Source organism: Hipposideros armiger, unplaced genomic scaffold (genome assembly GCF_001890085.2).
Source record: "Hipposideros armiger isolate ML-2016 unplaced genomic scaffold, ASM189008v1 scaffold_2, whole genome shotgun sequence".
In the NCBI taxonomy this organism is placed as follows: domain Eukaryota; kingdom Metazoa; phylum Chordata; class Mammalia; order Chiroptera; family Hipposideridae; genus Hipposideros; species Hipposideros armiger.
In genome coordinates, this window is record NW_017731352.1 from 2,877,203 (window position 1) to 2,895,561 (window position 18,359).

The 18,359-nt window shown below is 37.5% G+C and overlaps 1 protein-coding gene and 1 pseudogene across 5 annotated transcripts in view; one reads left to right on the forward strand and one right to left on the reverse strand.

Moving 5' to 3' along the window:
* Nucleotides 1-18,359, reverse strand: part of PUS10 (pseudouridine synthase 10) — a 73,913-nt gene that overhangs the window by 31,503 nt on the left and 24,051 nt on the right. The window lies entirely within an intron of this gene.
* On the forward strand, nucleotides 10,648-12,058 carry LOC109379310 (succinate--CoA ligase [ADP-forming] subunit beta, mitochondrial pseudogene; annotated as a pseudogene).

The window sequence follows — 18,359 nt, forward strand, 5'->3', positions numbered from 1 at the left end:
TGCCTTTCTCTCAATATTTCCTTTATCTTCAGGTAAAGAAAGAAGTCATTGGGGGCCAGATCAGGTGAGTAGGGAGAGTGTTCCAATAGTTATTTGTTAACTGGCTAAAAACTCCCTCACAGGCAGTGCGGTGTGAGCTGGTGCGTTGTCATGATGCAAGAGCCATGAATTGTTGGTGAAAAGTTCAGGTCACCTAACTTTTTCACGCAGCCTTTCAGCACTTCCAAATAGTAAACTTGGTTAATTATTTGTCCATATGGTACAAATTCATAGTGAATAATCTCTCTGATATCAAAACAGGTTAGCAACATCGTTTTGACTCTTAATTTGGACTGATGGAACTTTTTTGGCAGTGGAGAATTGGCTGACTTCCACTGTGCACTTTGTTTCAGGGTCGTATTGGTACAACCATGTTTCATCACCAGGGGTAACACGGCCCAAAACATCGTTTTGCCTCTCCAAATGGTCTTGGCAAACTTTGACTCTCCTTTGCTTTTATCCATCGGTGAGCTCCTTCGGGACCATTTTTGCACACACTTTTCTCATGCCAAGATTTTCAGTTAAATGTTTCTCTATCGATGTTTACTTGGTCTGCTATGCTTCTCACAGTCAACCGATGATTTTGATGCACAATTCGACGATTTTTTGCAGTTTTCGTAGGTTGTGCTCGTTACTGGTCGCCCTTCATCAGTGATGCGTTCTCTTCCCTCAGAAAAATGTTTAATCCATCTGTACACTGCCGTTTTCTTCATGGCATTATCCCCATAAACTTGGACTAACATGTCCCTGCTTTCACTTCCACTCTTGCCAAGTTTAACAAGACATTTAATGTTTGTTTGTTGCTCTAATTGAAGCTCAGACATTCTCGCGACGGCATACAAAAACACGCAACAATAATGAACGCCACTCAGCAAGACACCGCCACACGTCCACACGAACACAGCTGTGAGACACTCAAATACCAAGGTTATGAAACCTTACTGAGCTGTTTGTACAATGCTGCCAATGTAAGCATATGGTGGCAAGTTCGTGAGCTTAATGTCAAACCTTGTATGATCATTAAGAAACATTAGGTTCACTACTTCCTTTAGACATGAGTCAAAAAGAATAAATTAATCACGAGCTAGGTAAGAACTAGAACTGTTCCCAATGCCTAAATGTCTCATCAGTGCCTTATGATGTGTTAGTTTGTTTACTTTGTTAGCTCAACTTAATACCATTGATAGTGCTACAGACCCCTTGCATCTTTCCTTCCATTTGCTCAAGCCCTCTTTGAAGGTGTATGGGCTTGGTATAATACACAAACTACTAGCGGTCAGAAGACTTAACTTTGGGCTTTACTAAATTTCTGGCACTCATTTTCTAATGTATAAAATGAGAGTTAGAACAGATGACTGTAATTCAAACTTTTCTGGATGGCTAAAGGCCATTTTTTAATGGACATTAGTCAGTATACTGTTTTGTAATAGAGGATATTCAGACTTATAGGACTTGGAGATCACAGAAAAAATGAATAATGATCTCCTCAAGCTGAAACCTTGTAGTCAAGGTTTCCATACTTTTGGTCTCCATACTTTAAGTATAGATGACAAAAAATACTTGTTTTGTCATCTATAAGAGGATATTAATACTCCTCTTGCAGGAATATTGTAAGGATTTATTGAAACTGTGTATGTAAGGAACCAAGACTCCTGGCATATAGTTAATAAATGCTAACTATTATTGTCACTTAAAAATTAAAACCTTATCTTAAGGCAATTCATAAATCATAAAAGTATTACCCCTTAAAATATTTACAAGACTTGATCCCTTACATGCCAAACTTCTTTTTTATAGGTAGTTCTGGAGCCCCCCTCATCAATGAAATCCTCTTGGGTATCTGAGCTATAGAGAACTATCTGTCCCTTCTTTAGGGAGACTCAGACTCTGCTGTCCTTTTTTAGAGACCTTTTCCTCTCCTCTTTTGGGGTAAACTCTGTTCTCAACATTCATTTCCAGGTGATGCCATCAAGTCTGCAATGTTCTCTGTCATTCTCTGATTATAAAGTAGGGCAGAATTGGAGGTTGCCAAGGGAAACCAGATTACCTTGTGTAACATGTAAAATTAGATTAAACGTCTTCAGTACCTGAGATCTACTAAAGGGTTTTCCTTCCTAATCCTCTGCAGGCTCCCTGCTCAAGCAGCCAGCAGGTTGGACAGAGCTAATCACATGGCAGGGTCTGGAAGGCTGAATCCCAAAGAAATCAGTGTTGCTCAATTATTCAGTTTTTATCACATGCTAATAATGCCCTCGACCTGCTTCTGCTGAGGAAATGATATACATTTCTTCCTTTCAGGTCACCATGATAATTTTAATAAATGTCTATTCCTTAGTCAGTGGGAAAAATTCATTCTCTAGAGTAAGCAATTTAATTCTTTCTCCCCAACAGATCCAAATGGCATTAAAGTGATCAAGTTTAATCAAATTTGATAGAGAAGGCGGTATGTCACCTCCTGAAAATTCAGGAACCACACAATTTAATCCCGGGCTCTCCTTTATCAGAGAATTCTAAGCAAGTCCCAAATGGGGCAGTTGAATAATGTACTTGCTAAAGTGCCCGGATACTCTGGACACACACTATGGAAAGCCTATGTCTGGGAATGGCTTCTGAGCTTGGAGTTCTAAGGTTGGGGGCTCATCCAGCATCACACAATGAGAGAAGGTGATGTAGGGCCAGGGATTGAGGTTGATTCAAGCAAAAGTGGCAGGAAGGAAGGACAGAGAGAGGAAAAGAGGCACTACAAATGGCATCTTGGGGAACTCTGATTCAGTAAAGTTGGAGCTTAGGGCATGTATATGGGTGCATAAATGTGAGCAGGGGTTCACCAGCTAGAAGGGAAACTGGAAAGGTCAGCAGGTTTTGCGTGTCAAGCTAGGCCATGAATCCAAACACTGAAACCCTAACATGAGAAATGCCTCATTTATGTATCCACAGAGTCCCATGGCAGCACAAAGAAGGAATGACATTTATCCTCTGTAATTCATTCAGTCACAGTATAACCATCATCTTCACACTATCAATTTTCTCATGTGGTAGCTGAAGAGGAAAGTCAAATACTTCTTGTATTTCTTTATTTCCCTTCAAAATATTTCTTTAGCATACTTGGGAAAATATAGTGTGTAAAAAGCATATGTTTCAGAAAAACGACTGAAGGATTGTGAAAAAGACAGTCCACTTTTCTCATATCAGCTGCCTACCTGGTCCTTACAGACACCTGAGTCTATAATTCCTGATAGAGGGAAACAAACACTAGATTAAACGGCAGGCTCTGCCTCTAAATATTGTGTGATCACTTGCAAGGTGGCTTATCGTTCTGCACCTTGGTTTCTAAACTTATAACATGAAGGGACTCAACACAGAAAACAGAGATGAAAGACCAGTCTCTGCCCATAAGGGAACCTATGAACTAGGAGAAAATAAAGGGGACTAAAAGGATAATAAACTTTAATAATAAAAATTAACAATATTGACAAAAATAATAATACAGAGGTGGTGGCTATGACAGGGCTATATTTAGAGGGAACATGTAAGGCATCCTTAGCTCAGTCTTATAGGAGAAGTGACACCTAATCTGAGTTCTGAAGGATCAGTAACTTAGAATTAACTGGGTAGAATTGGGAACATATGCTCTAAATGAAGAAAACCCTATGGTGCAAAAGCCAGAAAGCATCAGGAAGCTTCTGGAACTATCAGTCAGTGGTCCCTAAGCAGCTGAGGACATGTGGCTGGGAGTGCAAAGGAGGAAGCAGGACTTAGATCATAGAACGACTACACCTATGCTAAAGGGTTTAGATTTTTCACTGAAAGCAATACAGTGCCACAGAAGGATTTTAAGCAATGGAGTGACATAATCATATTTGCCTTCAGGAATGCTCACTCTGGTTACAGTGTGAATTAGAGGAGGAAGATGGGAACTAACGGAAATGAAGGTATGTGGTAAACTAAAGCAGCAATTCAAGCAAGAAATAGTTTATTATGGCAGTGCTGATGGGGATGGAGAACAGTAGGCAGCTTTAAGAGATAATGGGCTCACAGACCAATAAAACTTGGTGATTAGCAGTGATGTTGGGGTTGCTAAATTACCATTAATGCCCTTAAAACTCTAAAGTCCTTTGAATCCTACACATCTCTTGGACTTTATTATTTGTAATAAAGATAATACAAATTTAGACTTGTACCAACAGGGAAATGACAACAATTGTTTGGGCAGTTAGGGGTATTACCCCTGCTTCCTCTTCTCCCAACACACACATATGCACACATACGCATATCGATGTATTTTTCTTGCACACAAATAGCCAATGAGGAACTAGGCTCAATAATGAGGTTAGTAACAATAAAAACTCTCTTCCCTTTTCTTTCTTATCCAGCACGACTGCCTAAGATTTCCTTCTCCTCCTCCTCCTCCTCCTCCCCACTCCCCAGTCTGCTACAACTTTGAACATCTACCCCAGTAGGGCCCGCTCCTCACCTTGTCTCAGGTTTGGTGTCAAGCGTGGTGGCAGAAAGAGAAATGTAAGACCTATAACAACTGCTGGACTCTAGCACTTAGCTGAGTTAAAGACCACCCCCCACAACACACATCTTCTCACCCCCAGTCTCCTTACCTCCACATCTCACCTCCACTGCCTCCCTGCCTCAATCCCACTCTTCTTTTCCCAGAGGCTCTGATGTCAGACCTGTGATGTAATGACTAATAGACTGAGTCTGGGAGTCTCTTATGATGAATAAAACTTATGTCAGCTTTGTACAAAAACCTCTACAAAACCTCTATATTATCTTTTCCTACAGGGTTGGGAAAAAAAAAATAGAGACATAAGACCTTCTAACTCCAGCTCTTCCTACTACTGTTGGCAATAAAATCCTTTGGACAGCATTAAAAAAGCTGAATGCTTCATTTTGGACAAGGAAAGGGGAAAAGCAAAGAAAAATCAGCAAATACAGACTGAATCTGCAGGTCCAAGATAGGTTGCACGGCTCTACTGACCCAGTTCCTAGGAGAATTGCTATTTCTGTGTTGTGAGTTTTAAAAAGGAGAATTTCTATGGCATTTTCCAATACTCTAGGTGTTGATGTTTGCCTCACTCTGAAGGGTGTGATTGGAAATAATCACAGAGGAAATTCTATGGGGGTGGGAAGGTAGGGTAGGAGTGGAGGTGGGGACGGGATCAGAAAAAACAGAGCAGTTGCAATGAATGAAAGGCTCTGGGATAGACCTAAGGACAGATAGGGCTCAGCCCTTTAGTGTCATATGCTAATAAGGGGATAACTTGGCAACTGACTTTCAGGTAACTCTAGAATTAGTAACATCAGTGAAGCAAAGGCATCTCAGCAAATATCTGTTAGCAACTGGGTATGGCTGAGAGAGTGCAAATGTATTTCCTCCTAGAATTTGACTTTAGAGAACTAGCATCCTCACTGAAATACCAGTTAACATAGAGTGAACTTGAAGGTCAAGAGATTTCAAAGTATCAACTGGCTCAATTTCAAAAATTGTAAATACAAGTTCACTTCAAAACTACTACCAAGAAAAACAGCTTTTAAAAGTAAATTTTAAGTTTTGAAATACCAAGAAGACATTAATTGTTAATTGCTGGGAATCTAGTAATTGTAAAAAGGATCACTTCAATAAATAACTCAAAATCTCTATAAAGAGAACTATTTTAAAATTAGTCCAAGTTATCACAGGAAAATTACAAGACTGGAATCCTTTTGTGTGTTTAACTGCATTTGCACTAAATCTATTCTTAGGGATAAGTAATTATTTGAATTTTTTAAAATTAATTTTTTAGATGTTACTCTTTAAATATACTAAAGAAATTTGTTATTATTATAAAATCGTCAGACTCCTAGTTTCAAGATGGTGGGAAAAAAAGCCCTTTCCACCCACCTGTCCTCTGGAAAATCATCTTAAAATAAGATAGAGAATGAGAAACAGAAAAAAGAAACTCCATTTACAATGAAACAAGAAAATAATTCGTCGCCCCAACCCTTGATACATGAAGACAGAAAAAGGATGCAGGAGCAGACAGCAGCAGAGCCCAGGAAGCTGATCTCTAAGTGTGGGCGAAGGGAGATAGGAGGACTTGCGGCTCCCAATCAGCAAAGCTGAGGACTGGAGGCATAAGATGATAGAGGGTAAAAGGTGACTACACAGAAGGGAATGGTTGGAGGCTTGTATAAGGAACAGACTGACTCCCCGGTACCCGACCTGACACCAAGCAAGAGCAGAAGTTTTACACTCTGGTAAACTGAACTCGTGGTATCTGCCCTCAGGAGCCCCTGGCAAGAAGATGTCTGGAGTGAAGCCTTACAAGGAAAACAGAAGGGTTCAGTGATAGTTTGCAGTCTGAACAGAGACCTGCAGCCCCTGCCTTACCCTGCTCTCCGTACTCGGGCAGCTAAGCTTATACCTCGCTGGGGGATTAGAGGATTCTTCTTTGGATAAACTGGATGGTTTCTGAGGGAAAACTTTCAGATAATTATATATGGTTCTTCCACATAAAAAGTCAGTTTGCTACCTGTTCCTTCCATTTCTGATTTAAAAACTTACTAAACCTGGAATAAAAGCGAACTTCCTTAAATAAAGAATATCTACTAGGAAAGGGTTGACAATATACTTAATATTAAAATTGTAGAAATATTCCTATCACTGAGAGTCAACACAAGGGTCACCAGGGTCACCACAAAACATGTAACATGTTTTGGAGGTCTTAGTCAATTCTATGAGATAAGATACACACATACATACATATATATACACCCACATACATATAATAAAAATTATCATTATTTGCAAATAAGGTAATTGCATACCTAGATTAATCAACTAAAAAACCACTAGCATTAATAATAGAGACTAGTAAGTTAGGCAGTTACAAGAAAATAGCAACACACACAATCATACACATTACTTTCCTAATAACCAAATAAAAAATGTTATGAAAAAAAATCCCAAATTGCAATTAAAATAAAAAATGAAAACATGTTAAAACAAGAAAAAACAAAACACATAGGAATAAATTTATAAAATGTAAGATAAAAACTACAAACCAATTGAAAGACCTAAACAAAGAATTTATTTTTAATGTAGAGAAATTTGCTCCTAGAGGAAAAGTTCCATAAAAATTAGAAATTTAACTTTGTTGAATGACCATAAACAAAGGTAAATGACAAATGACAGGCTGGAAGAAATAAAATAAAGGTTAATAATCATTATCTCCAAAGAGCTCTTACTGATCAATTTTGAAAAGCCAAATAACCAGATAAGAAGAAACTCTAATGGTTAGTAAACATATAAAAAGATGTAAAACCTCATTTGAAAATCAAATAAGTGCAAATTAAAACTAGACAATTTTTACACGCAGGCTAGAAAATACAAAAGAGTATAATAATTCCCAGTCGGGCAAGGGTATGAAGTTGCAATACATTGTTATAAACTGGTACCATCTTTTAGGAGGGCAACTTGGAAATGCTTATCAAAATTTTAATCAATTCAAAGAGAAAAGTTGCCCATTTCTTTTAATGTAAACCTCATTCCCTAACAATACAATAGTTATCTTTAGAGATGTGATGAAGAATGCTCTGTAAACTGTAAAATACACACACACACACACACACACACACAGAGAACCATATATTCATGATCTTGTTTTAAAGAAAAATCTTTCTCCAAATTAATGAGTTTTATTATAATTTTAAAAATAGGTTATATGTCAAGCTATTGATATTTGTCTTTCTAAATTTATCAAAGCAATGCACTGAAAACTTCAAACAAATTCTTTCAAATAAAGGATAAACTCCTCTGATCTGTTAAGGTTTAATGTGCCTTCCACCTGCTTTTCTTTCAGGGACTTGCCTAAGTAGTCAGAACCAAGATGGAAAGGAGGTCATAAAGTATCCTGGAAAAAAACATGGAATTCAAGATAGAAGAACTGGGTTCAAGTTCTCTTCCTACTTAGCAGCAAGTGCTATGGGGCAATTAAGTGCCCTTTTGGCGCCCTTTCCTCATCTGTAAAACAGGGAGAATGCTGTTTCTTGTATAACTGGAAGTTTAAATGAGATCTTCTACAAAAAAAAAATGCTAAGTGTTGTTTTTATAATATGGGTCTCCTGACTATGTAGTAATTAAAAAAAATCTATCAAGCTACTTCTTGAAACACATTAAACCAAAAAGGGGATTTCCTCAATTCTTGCCCCTTCCAAACTTTCAGTTCTAGTTTTAGTTTAAAAGTTTAAGGAAAGTGATATTTTTAACAATTTGTGAATTGGACTGGAACAGCATCTGCACTGGGCCAGTTTCTAGCCATGAATGCTGGTTAACAGGTGTGCAAGACAAAAAAGGCAAGTGATGAAGACAGATCGAATCATACACCCAACAACAAATGCAGTAAGACACTGGGGAAAGGAGAAAGGCAGTGGCCCTTGGACCTTAAATCCTGTCCAGTGTAAATCTTAATATCTTTATTAAGACACCTGACCTAATATTTGGAAGGAAGGGACTGAGGAAGGGAGGGAGAGGGAAGTAGAGAGTGGGAAGAGACAGCAATAGAGACAGTGAGAGAGAAAGAAGAAAAAAGGAACCAGATTCCTAAGAATAATTTGGTGAAGATCTGTCTAAAAGCAAAATCAAATGACAGGTTTGGTGTGTGGGAAATTTCAAGTACATTTCTGGAGAATGGCAGTGTGATGAGTTATTCATATACCACCACTAATTTGTACAGTATGATATGAAAATAGAGGTAAAGTAACTAAACAAATAAAAAAGACCTAAAGTACATGAGATGTCAAAAATGATTATTAAATACCCTCATGAATCTAATCAGTAATGAATTTTTTTGTACCCACTCCATTACATAGCCTTAAAATTTGCAGACATTCTAAGGGACATCATTGGGTATAAATCCTACTATTAACTGCTGTAAATATTTTTTTCATATGTTTGGTCTTCATACTCTTCTGTATAACTAATTTGTAAAATTAAAACTAAATCGATAGATTTCCACTATAATTGTTAAAGTACAAAAAAGTATTTCTAACCTCACAGATGAAAGAAACAAGTCAGTATACTTTGGTTTTGGTGATTTGTTTAATGTAGTAAATAAAAATAATGTAACTATAATAAAAATTAAAATGAGGAATGTAAAAATTATATCTTAAAAATAGACAAATATATTTGGTCTTGTGGGTAAAGAGAGAAGATCAAATTCAGGGATGAACTTTTGTTAATCCTCCAAAACAACAGTAAAAAGATTTGTTAAAAGTGCATAAGATGCACCAGGATGGGAACAGTGGCAGTGTAGGGAATAGCAACTATTTGGAAGCTGGAAAGCAGATAGAGGAGGAGTGTTAAAGGACTTAGCAGACCCCCCAAAAAGCTGAGGGTCCTAAACTGGCAGCAGGGCAAACTGATACTCCACAATCAGCAAAAGGAATTTTGGAAATAAGGGTACAAAGAGCAAAATAAGGAAGATTGACTGAAATCTATTTGCAAAATAGAAAAGAGGTAGATTCTCAAATTCCCATGCACTCCCTGCAGCCAGGTGATATATATGTCAGTTCTTCTTTATCCATTCATCTATTTTTTTTAAAAAATATTTTAGTGGGGAATTGGGGGAGGGGAACAGTGTTGGGGAATGGGGAAGGGGACCAGCCAAGTTGTTGTTCTTCAATCTTCGTTGTGGAGGGCGCCAGTCGCCATCTGGCTTCCCATCAGCAGCTCGTGGCCTCTAAGCTCAAGGTGCTGTGTTCAATCTTAGTTGTGGGTGGGCATAGCCACCATCCCATGCGGGAGTCGAACCCGGCAGCCTTGTTTTTAAGAGCGCACTCTTTATCCACTGAGCTATCCGGGCAGCAGCTCAGCTCAAGGTGCTGAGTTCAGTCTTAGTTGCGGGTGGGCATAGCCCACCATCAAACAGGCAATCTTGTTGTTACACCAACTGAGCCATCCTGCCACCTGTTGGTAGCTCAGCGACAGCTCAGCTTGGGTGCAGTGTCACTGGCCCATGTGGGAATCGAACCGGCGGCCCTGTTGCTCAGAGCTCGCACTGTTAAGCCAATTCTTAATCAACTGAGCCACTCAGCTGGCCCAATCCATTCATCTATTGATGGACACTTACATTGCTTCCATATCTTGTCTATTGTAAATAATGCTGCAATGAACATATGGATGCACATGTCTTTTCAAGTTAGTGTTTTGGGTTTCTTGGGATAAATGCCCAGAAGTGGAATTGCTGGGTCCATCTTTGTCTCTCGTTATAGCCTTTGTTTTAAAGCCTATTTTGTCTGATATAAGTATTGCTACCACCGCTTTTTTTGTTTCCATTTTCATGAAATATCTTTTTCCATCCCTTTACTTTCAGTCTGTGCGTGTCTTTTGAGCTGAAGTGAGTCTTTTGTAGGTAGTATATGCAAGAGTCTTATTTTCTTATTCATTCAGCCACCCTCTGTCTTTTGATTGGAGCATCTAAACCATTTACATTTAAAGTAAATGTTGATAGATATGTGGTTATAACTCCTTTAGCTTTTTCTTATCTGGGATAGATATTAAAATTTAAGTAATGTTGGCCTACATGCAGCACCGAGGGATAGGGGTTGGACTCAGAAATGGCGGTCTACATATTCTACAGTCAGCTGTTGGCCATTGCCACCTTTAAGAGCCATGCGTCCAGGATGGCGCTAGGGGCTGCCACCCAGATTCTGGGAAATTCTGGATTGTGTAAAAACCACAAATTCCAAGTACAGCAACAAAGAAATCTCTTACATGAATACAGCAAAGAAATCTCTTACTACACGAATACATGACTATGGAGTTGTTGCAAGACGCTGGAGTCGCCATTCCCAAAGGACACGTGCTGTCACCAGATGAAGCTTATGCAATTGCCAAAAAATTAGGTTCAAAAGATGTGATAAAGGCACAGGTTTTAGCTGGTGGCAGAGAAAAAGGAACATTTGAAAGTGGCCTCAAAGGAGGAGTGAAGCTAGTTTTCTCTCCAGAAGAAGCAAAACCAGTTTCCTCACTAATGATTGGGAAAAAGTTGTTTACCAAGCAAACGGGAGAAAAGGGCAGAATTTGCAATCAAATGCTGGTTTGTGAGTAAAGATATCCCAGGAAAGACTACTACTACTTTGCAATAACAATGGAAAGGTCATTTCAAGGTCCTGTGTAAATACAAAGTTCTCAAGGTGGTGCCAGTATTGAAGATGCTGCTGCAGAGACTCCTGAGGCCATAGTTAAAGAATCTATTGATGTTGTAGAACATACCGAAAAGGAACAAACCATCCGGCTTCAAAGATGGAATTTCTACCTAATGTGGATTCTGAAGTAGACAACATGGTCAAAAGTTACAACCATTTTCTGAAATGTGATGCAACCATGGTAGAAATAAATGCAGTGGTTGAGGATTCAGAGCTGTGCTGTGTGTGGATACAAAGATCAATTTTGATTCTAATTCAGCTTATCAGAAGAAAATCTTTGACCGATATGACTGGACACAGGAAGATGAAAGGGACAAAGATGCAGCTAAGGCAGATCTCAATTACATTGGCTTAGACAAGAATATAGGCTGTGTAGTAAATGGTGTTGGTTAGCTATGACCACAAGGAATATAATAAACTTCATGGAGGGACTCCAGCCAACTTTCTTGATGTTGTTGTTGGTGGCACAGTCCATCAAGTAACAGAAGCATTTAAGCTTATCATTTCAGATAAAAAAGTATTGGCTACTCTGGTCAACATTTTTGGAGGAATCACGTGGTTTGATGTTATTGAACAGGGTATAGTCATGGCAGTAAAGGATTTGGAAATTAAAATATGTATTGTGGTACAGTTACAAGGTCATGAGCTGATGATGCTAAGGCACTGATAACGGACAACGGACTTAAAATTATTGCTTGTGAAGACTTGGATGAAATGCTAAAATGATTGTAAAGCTCTATGAAATAGTGACCTTAGCCAAGCCCAAGTGGATGTGAAATTTCATTTGCCAATCAGATCTGAGAACCCAGTGGATGGCTGAAGGTGTTAAATGTGCTATAATTATTTTTAAAAATACTGTGTTCTGTGTTATTGTTGTTCCTTTTCTCTTTAGTGTATGAAGACTGTAATTGCCATCTAGGCACAAAAACTTTTCAAAGCATTTGGTCTGCATTTAATTCTACTGTTGAGAATGGGCTGTTTGTATAAGAATGTGTAATGCATTTATCTATTGTAGTTTCTTTTGTTGCAGCCTTTTTTTTCACTTCTAGACAACGCCACTTGCCATATGACAATTTATTATTGTTGGATACAACATTCTTCACTGATATGAGTCCTATGAGTAAAATAAATATAAAGATAAAGCTTTATTCTTCAGTGTTAGAAATATATTATTATCTAATAACCAGCCTCATTAGTAGAGCAATGTATTAAAAAATGTTTTATATAAGAAGTGTTTATCTTGGGTCAGCCTAGTAGCTCAGTTGGTTAAGAGTGTGAGATCTGAGCAATAGGGTCGCTGGTTTGATTACCACATGGGCCAGTGAGTTGCGCCTGAGCTGAACTGCCACTGAGCTGCCAACAGGTGGCAGGATGGCTCAGCTGGTGAGAGATCGTGCTCCTTACAAAAGGTTGCTGGTTCGACTCCCACATGGGATGGTGGGCTATGCCCACTTGCAACTAAGATTGAACATGGCACCTTGAGCTGAGTGGCCATGAGCTGCCCCAACGGGCGGCCGGATGGTGACTGGACTTGCAGCTGAGTAGCTGCACCCTCCACAACTAAGACTGAAGGACAATTACTTGGCTGTTCCTCTTCCGCAATTCCCCAACACTGTTCCCCTTCCCCAATTCCCCAATAAAAAAAAAAATCTTAAAAAAAAGCCCCCCCCGAAAAAAAGAAGTGTTTATCTTCAACACCAAATACCTAACTAAATATATCAATCACTATGTATAAACAGAGCTTTCAAACACTCCCCAGAATATTCTTTTAAGTATTTCAGTGAAGTAACATGTTAATTATTTGAACATTGTTTTAATCATTACAAAACACCAATAACTGCAAGTCTTCATGAACCTGAGATATTGAGAAGAACCTGTAGATTTATATCAAATAAAGGTATATTTGTTAAGGACTTGGCAGGCAAAATTAACAATGTCAACTTAAGTTAATAAAAATCTCCCAATGTGAAAAAAAATTAAGTAATTTTGAATACATCCAAGAAAATAAAAGAGACTATTGTTATATGTCAGTTATATCTCAATAAAACTGGAAATAAATAAATGAGACTATTGAACACTTTGGCAGAGAACTATTAACAGAAATTACATAAACTAAACAAATGGGAGTTCTGGAAATGAAAAAATCAATAACAGCAATTAAAAACTCAGTAGAGAGGTTTAACAACATATTAGACATAGCTGAAAAGAGAATAAGTGTATTGGAAAAGAGGTTAGAAGGCAATACCCAAAAATCACACAAGAGAATCAAAACGATGAAATATTACCCAAACCAGACAAACAAACAAAGAAGGAAGGAAGGGGAAAGTAAGAGTCATAGTAGATTCAGTGAAGAGGTCTAACACATAGGTAATGGGAATCTTAGGAGAAGAGGAAAGACAGAATAGAGTTGAAACATTTAAAGAGGTAATAAATGAGGATTCTCCAAAACTGATAAAGATTTGTTAGCTAGGGCACAAATAACATGAATCATAAGAATAAAAAGCTGATGAACTGGACTTTATTAAAAATAAAAACTTCTTCTCTTTGACAATTATCATTAAGAAAATTAAAGAGCAAGCTACAGTATGGGAGAAAATATTTGTAATACATGTACATAATAAGGATTTGTATCTGAAATGTATTAAAAACTCTTACAACTCAATGAAAAAAAGACAAACCACCCAATTTTTTTAAAATGGTCAAAAGATTTGACAAAATCAAATGTGAAGAGACTTCACAAAGATAAATGAATGGCAAGTAAGCACATGAAAAGATATTCAACATCATTAGTCATCAGGAAAATAAACACACAACCTCTATATACCCACTAGAATGGCTCAAATGAAAGAGAACGACAATACCAAGGGTTGACAAGGATGTGAAGCAACTGGAACACTCATATACTGCTGGTGGAATATAAACTTAAACTGGTTAATCCAATTTAAATTGTTTAGCAGTTTCTCATAAGGTTAAACATATTATCTACCCTAAGGTTAAACATATTATCTACCCTATGAACCAGCTATTCTACTCCAAGGTATTTACCCAAGAAAAATAAAAACATATATGCACACAAAGGATTGTACATAAAAATTCATACCAGCTTTATTCATAATAACCAAAAATTGGGACAACCCATATGTCTATCAACTGAATGGATAAACAAATTGTGGTGTATTTATACAATGGAACTCTATTAAAAGGAATAAAATGGAACTCTATTAAAAACAATAAAAAGGAATTAATTACTGATATATACAACAACATGGATGGATCTCAAAATCATGCTGTGTCAATGAAACCAGATAAAAAAAATAACATAAGGGCTGGCTGAGTGGCTCAGTTGGTTAAGAGCTTGCTCAAGAGTTTGAGCTCTGAGCAACAGTGGTTCAAGTCCCGGCCCGAGCTGAGCAGCCGCTGAGCTGCCAACAGGTGGCAGGATGGCTCAGCAAAAATAAATAAATAAATAACAAAGTATGTTTCCATTTATATGAAATTCTAAAAAATGCAAACTAATCTATAATATCTGACAGTAGACCAGTAGTTGGCTAGAGCTGGGAGTGAAAGCACTTCAATTAGGACAAGAAAACTTAGGAACTGATGGGAATATTCTATATCTTGATTGTGGTGATGGTTACTTAGGTGTATGCATCTGTCAAAACTCAAAAAATTGTATCATTTAAATGGGTGCAGTTTATTGTTCATAATTATAACTCATAAAGTTAAAACACACACATATGAGATAACATTAATACCCACTGAAATACTAAAATTAAAAATATTCTCAATACTAAGAGTCAGTGATGATGCAAAGTAACTGTAAAGTTCATACACTGTTGATGGGAATGTAAACTGGAATAACTACTTTGGAAAATAGTTTGGCATAATGTAGTGAAGTCAAAGAAATGTATTCCTTATGACTCAGCAATTCCACTCATAGGTATACATATACCTTAAATAAACTCCTGTCGATGTGCATTAGAATACAGCTACAAGAATGTTTATGGTTTCACTGTTGAAAGTAGCCAAAAACTAGAAATGACTTTAATGTCCATTAATAGTATGAATAAACTGCAGTATATTCATGCAACTGAATATTGTACAGCAATGAAAAAAAAATACAGTTCCACATAGCAATATGGATGAATCTCTTAAAAATAATATTAAATATAAAAAGCCAAGATACAAAAGATAAAATTGTGTTATGATTCCATTTTTCAAAATCAGGCTCATTTAAACTCTAGTTTTAGGAGTAAAGACAATGATTACCTGTGAGGAGAAGGGAAGGGTTAACCATTGGTGAATGTAAAAACAAAAAGTTATTAAAAAAAAATGAAAATATTTCAATCCTAGGATAGATTTCAACTTCAAGAGCTCACATCAAGTAATCTGTGTTTTTTAATAAGGCAATTACTTAAAATGTGAGAAATATGAAAGACTAAACAAACTGGACTAAGACTTTACCTAGATGTCCAACAAGCTAACCAATTGACAAACTATATGATAGGCTCAGGAAAAAAAGTGTCACTGTGCTAGTGGAATATTGTGTATCTGAACATTCACCTATAACAAGTGTGATTAAAATCTCCTCAGAACACACATATGGGGCATTTTAATCTCATTTGTAAAATAAGACTCTGTAAGATTTTCGTAACTCGAGTTACATCATGAATAAAAATGTTACTCCACAGAAGTGCCCCGAATACATGTCTACATTAAAAAAACATCTTTTGGAATACCAATTTAGCATTCTACCTGGTTACCAATTTACTCAATAAGGCATGAATGCACTTCTTTGAAAGGTAGAGGATTTCTGCGATGCTTTCAGAAATATGACCCAAATTCTTACTAAAATCACTATCACATGGTTTCTAGTATCAACTCATAGTGATAATATCAAATGAATACCATATAGTCAATACACATCATAACACCCTAGCTTCACAGAAAATTTAAATCCTAGCTATGAACTAAATTCTCAGTGGAAACCATTTTATATTATGTTGCTTAATATAAGAATTAAAGGGTTACCTGTGTTGATACCTTTCTATCAATTTCTTATTTCAGTTCCTTTTGTATGCTTTAAGACCACATTTAAATAAAATCTATTTTATTTTTCCCACCCAAGTTAGTTCCTCTCACATTATCTTTGCCCAGATACTCACAGTACCATATTCAGAGAAAAGCAGATTTCACCAGAAAAAAGAATCAAGGTTTTCAATCATATCAATACTTTAAAGTTACTTATATGAATAGCTTTTAAATTATGATGTAATAAAAACAATATGACTCTTTAGTTGGTGTGGTTTACAAAAAGAAAAAGAAACATGAAGTGGTGGAGGGGCAAACCCAAATTCCAATAAATGTGACACATTGGGTAAGCTTCAGCTTTCTCCTCTTCAAATGAGGATGAGTGAATGAGATTAGAGGAAGTGGTCTCAATCTGTGAGGCTGACAAAATCATCCAAGTATGTCTTCCATCCAATTCACAGATACTGGGGATCCATTAAACTTTCAGAAATTAAAAGGGGATCACCTCAAAGGTTGGGAACTCCTGGACCCTCTACCAGAGATTCTCAATAGATAAGAACAGATTTACACGTGGGGTAGTGGTATGGCCAGAGCCCTGACAAGTCACAATCATATACCTATCATCATTTTCCAATGAGTGCCATAAAAAGCTGGGAGCCCTATTCTAGGTAATCACCAAGATCTATGATTCTGTAATTCTAGTAATGCAGGCTTTCATACACTGGTGTTGTATTCACAGGGGCATGCTACTAGAATTATCTTTTATAAAGAAGATGGGTTTGAGTTGCGGCATATCCTCTGAAGGACTTTAAAAGTTACAGCCTATATATCCAAAAGATTAGCAAGGTTACTATCCCCCCAGCTCATTCATAAAGAGTCTATTGAAAGATCCTTAAAGGACAGAGACAGTGATCTCTATGATTTTGCATGATTTTCAGTGCCTTATCCAGCAACCTTGTAAAAATATGCTTTGGGTGGATAAGTGGACCACATAGGGACTGAAGCCAGTTCTAACCAACTAACCCAGCCAAAAAATAGGGCAAATTCTGAAAATTCCTTAGTAAGCTCAGAAAAAGTTTGTCGATTAAAGTGAACTTTGAGTCGGTCTTAAATGGTAGGTGACAGAGAACAAAAACTGGTTTAGGCACAGTGCTTATCATACAAAATAAAAATTGAGAAGTCATGGGCTGGCCGAGTGACGTGCAGCTTAAAAGTTGGCTTGGGAACGCCAGCTCTGAGCAGTAAGGTCCTGGTTTGGATCCCACATGAGGGCCAATGACGCTGTGACCTCTACAGCTAAGATGGTGAACAACAGCTCGACCTGGAGCTGGGCTGCTGAAAGTTGCCAGTGACAGTGTAGGCAGCAGCTCCTGCTGCAGTGGGCTGTCATAGGCCACCGTGAGTGGCCTGTAGCCAATGTGAGCAGCCGGCAGCCAGCATAAGCTGCCGTGAGCCGCCATGAGCGCCGTCCAAGGTCCGGCGACCCATCTGCCTCAGCCGGGAAGAGCACAATGATCACAATACCAACATGGGCCAGTGAAGCAACGTCCTCCACAACTAGACTGAAGAACAAAAGGACAGCAACTTGTCTGTTCCCCTTCCCTGATTCCCCAACACTGTTCCCCTCCCCCAGTTCCCCAATAAAATCTTCAAAAAAAAAAAAAGAGAAGTCATGGAAAATAAATAAAAAACAGAAAATACACATGCTAAATCAGAGAGTCGGGTTAACGAATGAAAACAGCCAGCTCCAGTCCGTACACACAATGTGAACTTGAAAGTGTAGCTCTCTGTACTTAAAATCAAAGCAATTTCATCATATTCTGTCTTATGAGCTAAACACAATTAAAAAAAAACACTGCTCTTTACAAAAAGTAAGCACATCAATCAATTAATTACACAGGGGGAAAATTACTGGAGTATCCAATTAAGAAAGATACTACATTAATGGCTGGCAGTTTAAAAGGCCCCTATTAGTACATGCAAAACTTTTGAATATGTGCATTTTTACAAGGGTTTCATTGCTTTCTTTAGATTCTTAATGAGATGATGATCCCAAACTGATTAAGAACCCACAATTTAAGTAAAAATCC